The sequence below is a fragment of the Triticum urartu genome, chromosome 7A, assembly GCF_056163025.1.
Source record: "Triticum urartu cultivar PI428250 chromosome 7A, HENAU_Tu73, whole genome shotgun sequence".
NCBI lineage: Eukaryota > Viridiplantae > Streptophyta > Magnoliopsida > Poales > Poaceae > Triticum > Triticum urartu.
The window spans coordinates 677764387-677776247 of NC_141879.1; positions in this window are offsets into that span (position 1 = coordinate 677764387).

An 11861-nucleotide genomic window follows, 5' to 3' on the forward strand; every position below is an offset into this window, starting at 1 on the left:
GGGTCTTTACCATGGGCTCACCAGGGTTTGAATGGAGAGGAAGGAGAGGGCGGGGATGCTCCGTAGTCGGCGAATTTGAGGACGATGTCCGACGGCCAAGGCGGCAAAGACGGCGATGGTGGCGCAGCTGCAGGGCATCCGGGGACTCAATCTTCGGCGTGGAGATGCGGTGCTCGTCTGCGGTGCTTAAGGCCACGGTGGTTTGGCACGGGAACGGCGATGGGCGCACTGGCGGCAACGGTGGCCGGCGGTTTCTCTCGGGGCTGCTCGAATTTGGCGCTAGGGGAGAGGCAGAGAGCCAGAGAGGAGTGGGGAAGGAGGGAGGAGGCTGCACGAAGTCTCCAGGCGCAGATAGGCTCGAGGGGAGGCCGCCAACACGAAGCAGGAGGTGGAGGCCTCCGCGGGTGCGCGCGTCGACACGGCGTCGTCCTCCTGGCAGAAGCTAGGAGACGACTGGCAAGGTGGGTTGGTGCCTTGGTGGGCTGGGCCAACAGCTGGGCCGCCAGGTAAGGTCCAGGTAGGTTACAGGTAAACTCTCTTTTCCTTTTGTTTCAGTTTTCTATTTCTTTTATTCTGTTTTGAATTAGTAAAAATACTAATCCATTTTGTAAAATCCTGAAAATAATTGTGGGCAGTGTTTGGATTATTTCCAACAACCCCAATTGTTTTCAGAAGTATTGAAGCATTTAAAATATTTATAGACATTAAATGCTCCAATTCAAATACAATATGATTTAATCCAAAAATCCAGGAATGACCTATAATTATGTTCATCATTTTTGGCAGAGGTTTTCACCTTTATCATAAATCACGAACATTTCCAAAGGGCATTCTGGGTCATTGAAAAATATTTTATTTGAACCTATTTGAATTTCATTTGGTACTAGGGTTCACCAATCCCCATTTCAAATTTAATTGAAAAATAAACATGATGCATGGATGCTTTAAGGAAACTAATGGCAAGCAAAATCTAGGGCTGTGACAACTCACCCCCACTAAAACAAGAATCTCGCCCCGAGATTCAAGACGTGAGGTGAGAAGACAGAGGGGACACGGAACTGACACGGTCTTCACGATCCATGTTGCACTTCATAAGAACGTTGATTCGATCATCATCTTTGATCATGACATCCTTACCCTCGAGAACTTCATCCAACATGGCGGCAAGAGAGCAAGACAACCTCACAAGAATGGATCATCGATCTTAATGAACACAAGATCAACTCACGGAATGAGACGTAGAAACATCCCTTGAGCTAAGACGCAAAACACATATCAGAGATGATGGATGGGAAACATATGACAAAGGTTCAAATTGGTAGGCGACAATTCCATGCTGGAGTGGGATAGTGCAAGGTTTCGAAGTAGCAAGGAGATAATTGCCATGATACCATAACGAGACATCTTAAGGAAGGTGACTCGCAGAAATATTCCCTTAAGTGACAAAAAGAATTACTTTTGATTCAGAGACCATTGAAACTCTTTATACCGGCCTAAGGCAATTTACGAACAATCATTTGACGGAGTTCGGGAGAACGACACACTCGGTCTAGAATGGATGATGTGAACTACCTTGTTGAAGACAACGCAAGGGATGATTTTGCTTGCGCGTGCTCTCAAGAACTTGAGCATTTCCATATTCATCAAGGTTCTACCAACATCCGTGTCGAAGATCCTGGCATCAAATCTTACTAGCATGATGAATAGTGATGGACAATGCGGATACAAAGGAAGATAACACCTTCTCAGACTTCCCCTTAGCGAGGCTAAGGAAACAAAATCTGGATGATCGACCGAGAGACATTTAGCACTCCGCTTCTAATGTTCTCCTTGATGTGCTAGCGTAATCCATTCATAGATATGGTTTGATATCTAGGACATCAAGTAAAAGGTCGGACTTCGGGAACACAAAAATCCATAAGGAACAACTATTGGAATAATCCTACGAAATCCTTATGGGGAGGTGGTCAACTTTCTCATCAAGATACTACAATAATAAGTCCTCCGGCCGGGTGTGTTGGCCACGACATCCACTGTACCGGGTTACAGAGAGACCAATATTATAGTTCTTGAGAAACGTCCCAACCATCATATCTGCCTGAGATTCAGATCTAGTTGGTGTCGGGATATTCCAGACTCATCAAGTCTAGAAAGAAAAATGAAAGTTTGCAACACAATTCGACGAGATGACGTTGCGAGATTCTCGAGAAATGAACTACGATAGCAAGCTCCAAAACACGAGCTGGTTTTGCTACAAACTTGTGAACACACTATCCAAGACAAGCATGACCACGTAGTAGTCTTATAATAAAACACTACCGTGTTCAAGTGGGGAACCATCATCGGGGATATCGAAGTCTTGTGCATTACCATGGATTAGCACTTAACTCCTTTTCCTAGAACAAATCAGTCAGTGGCTTGGTGTGCTAGGGAATACATATGGAGTGGAGGTAATTAATCTACCAAACCATATAATACATTCGCACATGCATAACTAACTTGGGATGGTACCAGAGGAAACAAAACAATCTTTCTTGAACTTATGGCGGCAACTTGCTCCAAATGCACATGAATTTGAGGAAGTCACTTCTTCCATCCAAGCATAAGCTTCATGAACGGAACACGAAGGCATTGCTTACAAAGTTCCCAATGCTAGGTTGATGTTCAACATGAATCATGGGGGAGACAAAATGCTGCTGATGGGTTCAACATCAACTCATCGGAATTTCCATATCACTGGACTTCCACCATCATGTGAACACGGTGATAGCATTGGTCAGACCAAAAGATGTAATAGTGTATGCTCGAGGGATGGACCACGAGTAAGACAACATTACGAACATCGTTGGTTCTGATTTGACTTGAGGATAGCCCATACTCAAGTCAAAGTTTTGACAAGACAGATAGATCCAACAACTGATCATGAGGACCAATTGATGAAGATATCATCTTTCTTCAACACACACACAACACACAAGGATATCCCTTTGGAGATGAACTAAGCGGGACAAGCTTTCATCTTCCAACTCTCCAAGTTGTTCTCTAGCTCAACCAACTAGCTCAGGGATATCCTACACAGGTTCTTGGAGAAGGGTGGTTTATAAGAAAACCAACTTGATCACGAACTCAACATAGCGGTCAGGTGACAACCTGGTAACACTTCCGACAAGACATTCGGAAAATCACGAACCACCGATATGTTATTAAGCTCGGGAACAATCCTGCTTCTCAAGGCAAGATGACATGATCATAAGAGCAAGGGATTCAATCCTAACACAAAGAACGAAGAGTGCACCGGAAATAAGGACTAGGTAGCACGATCAATCTTAGGATGATGATTCAATAACCAACACGCTAAGAATGAGAGTATTGTCCATTATCTACCAAGCAACGGAGTTGCTAGGAGTATTGATTTCGCACATCACAGTACACTTGTCGGCACTCCGGTTACAATGACACGGAACCGAGGAAAGAACAATGATGGCAAGAAGTATTACTGCGTCAAGAATTCATAAGAGGTGGTGCAATTTTCATGACACTCCTGACATAAACATGGTAACACTCCAAGGTAGAGCAAAGAAAAAGCTGGATTGGCATTTTGATCTGCGGAATACAATTGTTTTGACCCAATCCTAGATATGGATGAGGTACTGGAGTTTGTTTCTCCTAGTCATTCTGGAATAGAATGGCTTAACGTACCACAAGAATAAGAAGCATCGATAACACGGATGCACAATTACTCCTGACTATCAATTGATAGACGACGGTCGGAATACAAATGAAGAGGGACAACTCAAGAGGACATATATCTTTCTGAGTTGTGGATGCATAGATTAATATGTTGAACCAAGTTCAACAGGTTTCTTCCAGATAACCCATGCAGGAAGGTAGAACTGGCGGAATCACAATTATAAATGCAGAACTCCTCAAGAGTACTCTGATTGTGAGCTTTTGGTTCAACAAACTTCTGCCATAAGTGGTTCATAGTATTTTGAAGAAGGAAATACCACGGACTTCGAGGACTGATGCAAAGGTTACTAATATCCTAAAGGAACGAGCAAACACTATCAACATGAAGTAAGTAGGGTGAATCTCAGGTTCAAAAACCCAGGAATAGAATGCCTACTAACTAATAGCATCACGGGATGCTTTCGAGAATGATGGCCAGAATCATCACACTGGGAACACAATACATGGCTAGATTTACTAGGTGATCCTCTAAGACACCTAGGGTCATAATACTAGCTCCAACCTATATGTCGAGGCAACAGAGTGCCTCAACTCACCGATTAGTATGGTTAATCTGGCCTAAAGGAACGTCGGTAACGGAAGAAGGAATTTGCAAATGCATCAGACTAGTTAGAAACCTGGGATGACTCGGACAGCATAACGGCTGTAAATGCTCAAAAAGATTTCAGACATCCTGCAAAATGGTGGCATAACCACTCAATACACAATATCAAGGTTCTGAGGCCAGCTATGAACATATGGAAGTAGTAGGAACTGAACTGAGGCTTGAACTCAACAATCCTAGGCAACTACGGTTTAGTAACACGTCATCCTGAGAGATAGAAGAGAAGCCTAGTTCTTAACCCCGTAGAAAAGATAAGATGACTCAGATCAGAAGGTCATGAGGATAAGGAGTAAAAGAGCCTTACGTTCCCATCCACAATCAATTCCCTTGTATAACTAAAGCATTTCTAGACACAACTTCGACCGGTTTGGCTTGGTAATCCTACAGGCAGTCAGGCTCTGATACCAAAGCTGTCAGGACCCCGATTCCAAGTCACATCGATCTAGCCGGTAACACCTCATATCACTTTGCGGCCTCACGCACGGTATTCCCACAGGTGTCGCCTTACCATGGCCCGGGACCGTTTGCGCCTTTTGGCTCACGTATATGATAGTGTCTCTAGCATCCATATGACAAAGAACCCGGGCCGACATGGCTAGTCGTGAACCCAAAGCGGCACTAACCCATGGGGACAGGCATATATGAATCAACCTCGAGCATGTCGGTCAACAGCATGTGAATCCAGGCTGTAGCACTGGGCTAACAGGACTCCGATAACCCGGGTTGTAGCAGGCTAGGCAGGACTCCGGATGTCACCGCGTGACATTTCCCCAAAGGGACAGACACAGGAACAAAGTGAAACACATGCCGGCCAGTCAAGTGTCCTGAGCAGTAGTGCTGGTCTAGCAGGACTCCGGTGAACCGGGCTGTAGCGGACTACTATGGCTCATGGAAGCACAAGACTACATTTCCCCATAAGAGAGGCTACCAAGGATAAACAACTAGGTTGTCGGATCCCACTCATACCAAGCATTTCAATCATACACACAATATGCCTGATATGAGTACATACAACATGGCATCACAACAAGACTCTACGACTCAAGTATTAATTCATTAGGCTCCGAGGAGCGAGAAATTACAAACATGGGTCTCATGACCCAACAAACATAGCATACAAGTCAAAGCACACGCGGAAGCTTAACATGTCTGAGTACAGACATCTATAAATGAAAAAGGCTGAGAAGCCTGACTATCTACCAGATCCTGCCGAGGGCGCAAGATCGTAGCTGAGGTATCAAGCTAACGTCGAAGTCCACGCAGAACTACTAGTGAGACTGAAGTCTCTCTGCAAAACATAAAATAAGCAAACGTGAGTACAAATGTACCTAGCAAGACTTACATCAGAACTATCTACATATGCATCGGTATCAACAAAGGGGGTGGTGGAGTTTAACTGTAGCAAGCCAGCTTTGACTCAGTGGCTAACCTGAACTACGACTGCAAGTAACTCTTTTGAGGTGGCGCAGACGAGTCCACAATTCCACCATATCAATACACCACTATGGATCCGCTCCCGTCTTCCTACGAGAATGCCATCCATAGCACTCATGCTTATCTTGCGCATTTTAGAGTATCCACTTTCACTTGTCTATGAACTATGCAAGGGGTCCAAGTTTCCATATCCGAGGAATCCAGCTATTCGAATAGATAATGATAACCCTGCAGGGGTGTACTTCTTCACACACGCTCTCGCCACTTATAGCCCTGTACACGTCATGTACCTCGGCAACCTTCAAGCGGAAGCTGGGCGAGGGAGTCAGCCACGACCTGACTAACCAACAAGTCTCTCGTCCAGGTTTATCGCCTATTCGGGTTCCATCCGCAAGGAGATCCGGCCGAGGTGTCGCTCACGGCCCCAAATGATGTGAGCAGGGTTCCCAAGCCCACCATCCGGGTGCCACTTGGTACACCGTGCCACGGTGCCTAGTCTGTCCCAAGCCCACCTATACCGGGTGCCACTTGGTAGACTACTAACACTACCTACAAACACCAGAAACTAGTTGCAACTCCTGGACAGAGATCGAGTTGATTAATAAGCCGAGAGGGGCCGAGTTGCCGGAACCCAATGTGTTGTAGTAACTGTTCATGGATCACAAACACAGGACTCAGTTCCTGAGGACGGCTGCAATGAGACAACCCACCATGTACTCCTACATGGCCTCTCACCGCTACCTTTACCAAATCGTGTTCACACACTTAGCTCTCAATAGTAGGACATGTTCACCACATTCCAATTCATTCCCGATGAATCAGACCTGACACAACTCTAAGCAATAGCAGGCATGACAAACAAGCATGAATGAGTAGGCACATCGGGGCTCAAACAACTCCTACTCATGCTAGTGGGTTTCATCTATTTACTGTGGCAATGACAGGTCATGCAGAGGAAAGGGGTTCAACTACCGCAGCATGTAATAGTTGAATCGTTCTTGCCCTAATGCAGTAAAAGAGAGCGGGAGCGAGAGAGTGGGATTGTATCGGAATGAACAAGGGGGTTTTGCTTGCCTGTCACTTCTGAAGATAGTATAGTTCTTCATCGGTGTCATCGATCTCATCATCGTAATACGCCTACCGAGAGGGGACGAATACCGGCAACAGAGAGGGAGAGCACAATCAATGCAATGCAACAATATGATGCATGATCATGACATGGCAATATGCTGTGATTTGGGCTAATGCAACATAAATTCATCTTAATTGAAGTGGAATTCAAACTATATCAAATTCCAACTCCAAATCTATTATGAAAATTTTGCCCTAATCATGTTTCATCTTAAACAGTGAGGTTAACTTGCTCAAACATGCATGAAAATGGTACAGATGGATTCCTTGAATTTTTCTGATAATTTTTCATATATAATTTGTTTGATTTGGAGTTACGGTTGAATTACTATGAATTTTTGAAGTTTGGGGTATTTTCTGAAATTTATAAATCATTTCTGATTTATTTTAATTCCAGAAAAGATTTATGACGTCAAAGTGAGATCAGCACCACGTCAGGAAGTCAACTGGTCGGTCCAGGTCAAACCTGACCAACGGGGCCCGCTGGTCAGTGACATGGGGTCAGCTAGAGAGGCAGACATGTGGGGTCGGGTCGACGGCCACATCAGCATAGTCAAAACTGATATGTGGGCCCACTAGAATTAGATTAAACTTAATCTTATTTAGTTAGCCGGTCTGTTGGGTGGTGGGGCCCGGATGTCTGTGAGAGTGTGGTTAATTAACGGGGTCATTAATTGCTAATGACGGTGCCACGTCATCATCGCCGGCGTTATAATCACCGACGTAAACAGAGCACGGCGAGGCTGTTCGTCCGGCCAACTCCGGCGACGAGAGGTCGCGCGGCCGGGCGCGTTGGAAGCGGCGCAACGAGGCGCGTCCGTTGGTGGCCACGGGCGGCGCTGGGGTGGCGTGCAACAGCGGAGACGGCGAGTTGGCGGCGGCCGGAGCTACGGTGGTGCGTCTGCGCGGGGCCGTGTGGTGCTAGCGACCCAAAGAAGGGGCTGGGCGGCATCACCTGGCCACCCGGAGCACGACGGGAAGTAGCGCAAGGCAAGACGAGCTCGACACTAAGTGGAGCATCGGCAATGGCGGACGGCGAGCTTCGGCCAAGGTGGGAAAGCTAGCTAGGGGGCGTACGAGGCCAGGGGATTAGAAGGGTCTTTACCATGGGCTCACCAGGGTTTGAATGGAGAGGAAGGAGAGGGCGGGGACGCTCCGTAGCCGGCGATTTGAGGACGACGTCCGGCGGCCAAGGCGGCAAAGACGGCGATGGTGGCGCAGCTGCAGGCCATCCGAGGACTCAATCTTCGGCGTGGAGATGCGGTGCTCGTCTGTGGTGCTTAAGGCCACGGTGGTTTGGCACGGGAACGGCGGTGGGCGCACTGGCGGCAACGGTGGCTGGCGGTTTTCTCTCGGGGCTGCTCGAATTTGGCGCTAGGGGAGAGGCAGAGAGCTAGAGAGGAGTGGGGAAGGAGGGAGGAGGCTGCATGAAGTCTCCAGGCGCAGATAGGCTCGAGGGGAGGCCGCCAACACGAAGCAGGAGGTGGAGGCCTCTGCGGGTGCGCGCGTCGACACGGCGTCGTCCTCCTGGCAGATGCTAGGAGACGACTAGCAAGGTGGGTTGGTGCCTTGGTGGGCTGGGCCAACAGCTGGGCCGCCAGGTAAGGTCCAGGTAGGTTACAGGTAAACTCTCTTTTCTTTTTGTTTTAGTTTTCTATTTCTTTTATTCTGTTTTGAATTAGTAAAAATACTAATCCATTTTGTAAAATCCTGAAAATAATTGTGGGCAGTGTTTGGATTATTTCCAACAACCCCAATTGTTTTCAGAAGTATTGAAGCATTTAAAATATTTATAGACATTAAATGCTCCAATTCAAATACAATATGATTTAATCCAAAAATCCAGGAATGACCTATAATTATGTTCATCATTTTTGGCAGAGGTTTTCACCTTTATCATAAATCACGAACATTTCCAAAGGGCATTCTGGGTCATTGAAAAATATTTTATTTGAACCTATTTGAATTTCATTTGGTGCTAGGGTTCACCAATCCTCATTTCAAATTTAATTGAAAAATAAACATGATGCATGGATGCTTTAAGGAAACTAATGGCAAGCAAAATCTAGGGCTGTGACAACTGGGACGCCAAGGTTGCAAACATGGCGAGCTACTGCTTCCTCATGCAGCAACTTAGTGGATATTTTGAAGGGTGTGAGTTCCTCCATGTGCCAAGAAACGACAACGACCAAGCAGACACCCTGGCACGAATCGGCTCCACCCGTCAAGCAATACCATCCGGCGTCGCCCTTCGGCGCCTCCTCAAGCCGTCTGTCAAGCCTTCACCAGAATCAGACTCCATCTTTGTGCCGGCTCCTCCCGAAGAAGTCGGATCCGACTCCAGAGATCCAGCAGACGACACGAGAATTTTGGCAGATGGCTCCAGAATCGCCACAGTCGAAGCCGGCCCGGTGACTGCGGCGGCCAGCCCGAAGACTCCAGAACTCGGCCCGAGGGCTGCACCAGTCGGCCCGGGGACTTCATCAATCCAGCAAGTGGTTGCCGACTCCAGCCTGCCGCCTCCCAGCCCAGCCGCCCTCATCCAAGTCGCAGTTCTGATAGTCGAAGAAATAGCAGCACCCTCATGGGCCCAGCCCATCCTTAAATTCCTGGTGAGCAAAGAGCTGCCGACTAATGAGATCTTAGCTCGGCAAGTACAACGACGAGCAGCAACCTACACCATACTCAACAGAGAGCTGGTCAGGCGCAGCGTCACTGGCGTGTACCACTGCTGCGTAGAGCCAGAGCAAGCCCAAGCAATTCTCAAAGACATCCATCAAGGCGAGTGCGGCCACCATGCGGCTTCAAGAGCACTCGTCGCCGAAGCATTCCAACACGGTTTCTTCTGTCCAACAGCCTTAGAAGAGGCCAATGAATTGGTCAAAAAATGCAAGGGGTGCCAGAAGTTCCGCTCCAAGCCGCATCAGCCGGCTTCCGCACTCAAGACTATCCCCATCGCCTGGCCCTTTGCAGTTTGGGGCCTGGACATGGAGGGACCATTCAAGACGGCGAGGTGGCCTAACTCACTTACTTGTTGCGGTGGACAACTTCACCAAGTGGATAGAAGCAAAGCCCATCAAGAAGTTGAATGGTCCGACTGCAGTGACTTTCATCTCCGACATCACAATTCGGTACGAAATACCACACAGCATCATCACTGACAACGGCACAAATTTTGTCAAAGGTGCCTTGGCCCGTTTCTGCGCGACACAGGGCATCCGACTGGACTTAGCGTCCGTTGCCCATCCGCAGTCAAACGGTCAGGTGGAGCGAGCAAACGGCCTCATCCTGTCCGGCATCAAGCCTCGACTGGTCAAACCGCTGGAGCGTTCGGCCGGCTGTTGGCTTGACGAGTTGCCAGCCATCCTCTGGAGTCTGCGCACGACTCCAAACAAGTCAACCGGCTTCACGCCTTTCTTCCTCGTCTACGGTGCCGAAGCCGTCATCCCAACGGACATAGATTTCGACTCCCCGCGAGTCACCATGTACACCAAGGAGGAAGCAGAAGAAGCACGTCAAGACGGCGTCGATCTGCTGGAAGAGGGCCGGCTGTGGGCACTCAGCCGGTCCAGCATCTACCAGCAGAGCCTGCGCCGATACTACAACAAGGAGGTCAGGCCGAGATCTTTCCAAGAGGGCGACCTTGTGCTCCGACAGATCCAGCGGACAGCCGGCCAGCACAAGCTATCGGCGCCTTGGGAAGGCCCTTTCATCATCAGCAAAGTGCTAGGCAACGACTCCTACTACTTGATCGACGCTCAGAAGCCCCGAGCGTGCAAGAGAGACGACTCCGACAAAGAGACGGAGCGGCCATGGAATGCAAATCTCCTCCGAAGATTTTACAGTTAATGCAGTTTGTACCACGCTACCTTTTGTATTAAAGTTCCAAGACTTCGGGCCCCCCGAGAAGAGCTCGGGGACTGCCCTCTTTTATCTATATGATAAGAATTGTGCCTATGAGTATGTTACTCTTTATGCCGCTTGGCACCGGGTTCGACTAGTCGGCCCGGGGACTTGCCGCCTTGCACTATGAAATGCTTCCTGCAACCGGACAAGTAGTGGGTAGCACCCAAGCCATCTCCTGTCAGAAGCCGTAGCTCGCAGAGCGACTGTCTGGTGGGCAGGAGTAAGGAAGAATGGGTGTTCGCATGAAAAATGGCTAAGGACTCAAAGTATAGACATAGTTTAAGCCGGCTTCCAGCCTCTTTTCGCAAACCGACTCTTGAGCAGTCGGCTCGCCGCCTGCTATTCAACTTGCTAAGAAACTCTAGAACGGCTAAGTACTTGCCTTCCCAAAGTAGCCAAGTACTTGATCCAGCGGCAGTCCGCAGAGCGGTTGTCCGATTGGCAAGACGGCAACTAAGGGAAGGCGGCAAAGGAAAAAAGCCAAAGGAGCAACGAGCAAGAAAAGGTAGAAGTCGGATAAATATTTACATAACAAAGGCCCTTGGCCGAGTCTTCAAGCAGAAGTTCAAAATACACCCCGCGGGTGGAATTGTGCAAATTAACAAGTTCTCCAAAGACTACTAAAGCAGATAAAACAAAGATAAGGCGGCAGCCTAGGAAGCGGCAAACGGGTTCGGAGGGTCGAAGGAGACGGTGGTGTCAGGCGTTGGTATGGCCGGCTGGGCAGTCTCGGCTTGATCACCTCCGGCGGCAGCCGGCTTGGTCGGGCGCGGCTTGTTGCTGGAGGCGCGGTCGAGCTGAGGCTGGCCGTCCGCTCCGTCTTCTGGTGCCTCCGTCTCGCCTTCGTCCTCTGCCTCGCCTTCCTCCTCGACGCTGGAGCCGATCACCTCCACCGAGTCCTCGCCGTAGTCTGGGTTCATCCCAAACCACTCCGGCGGTGCCTCCTCGCCGTCTTCAGCCCGCTCGGGGACAAAGATGCTGGTGTCGGTATACTCGGCGATCACCGCCGCGTGCTTGAAGAGGGCGTCTTCCGCGG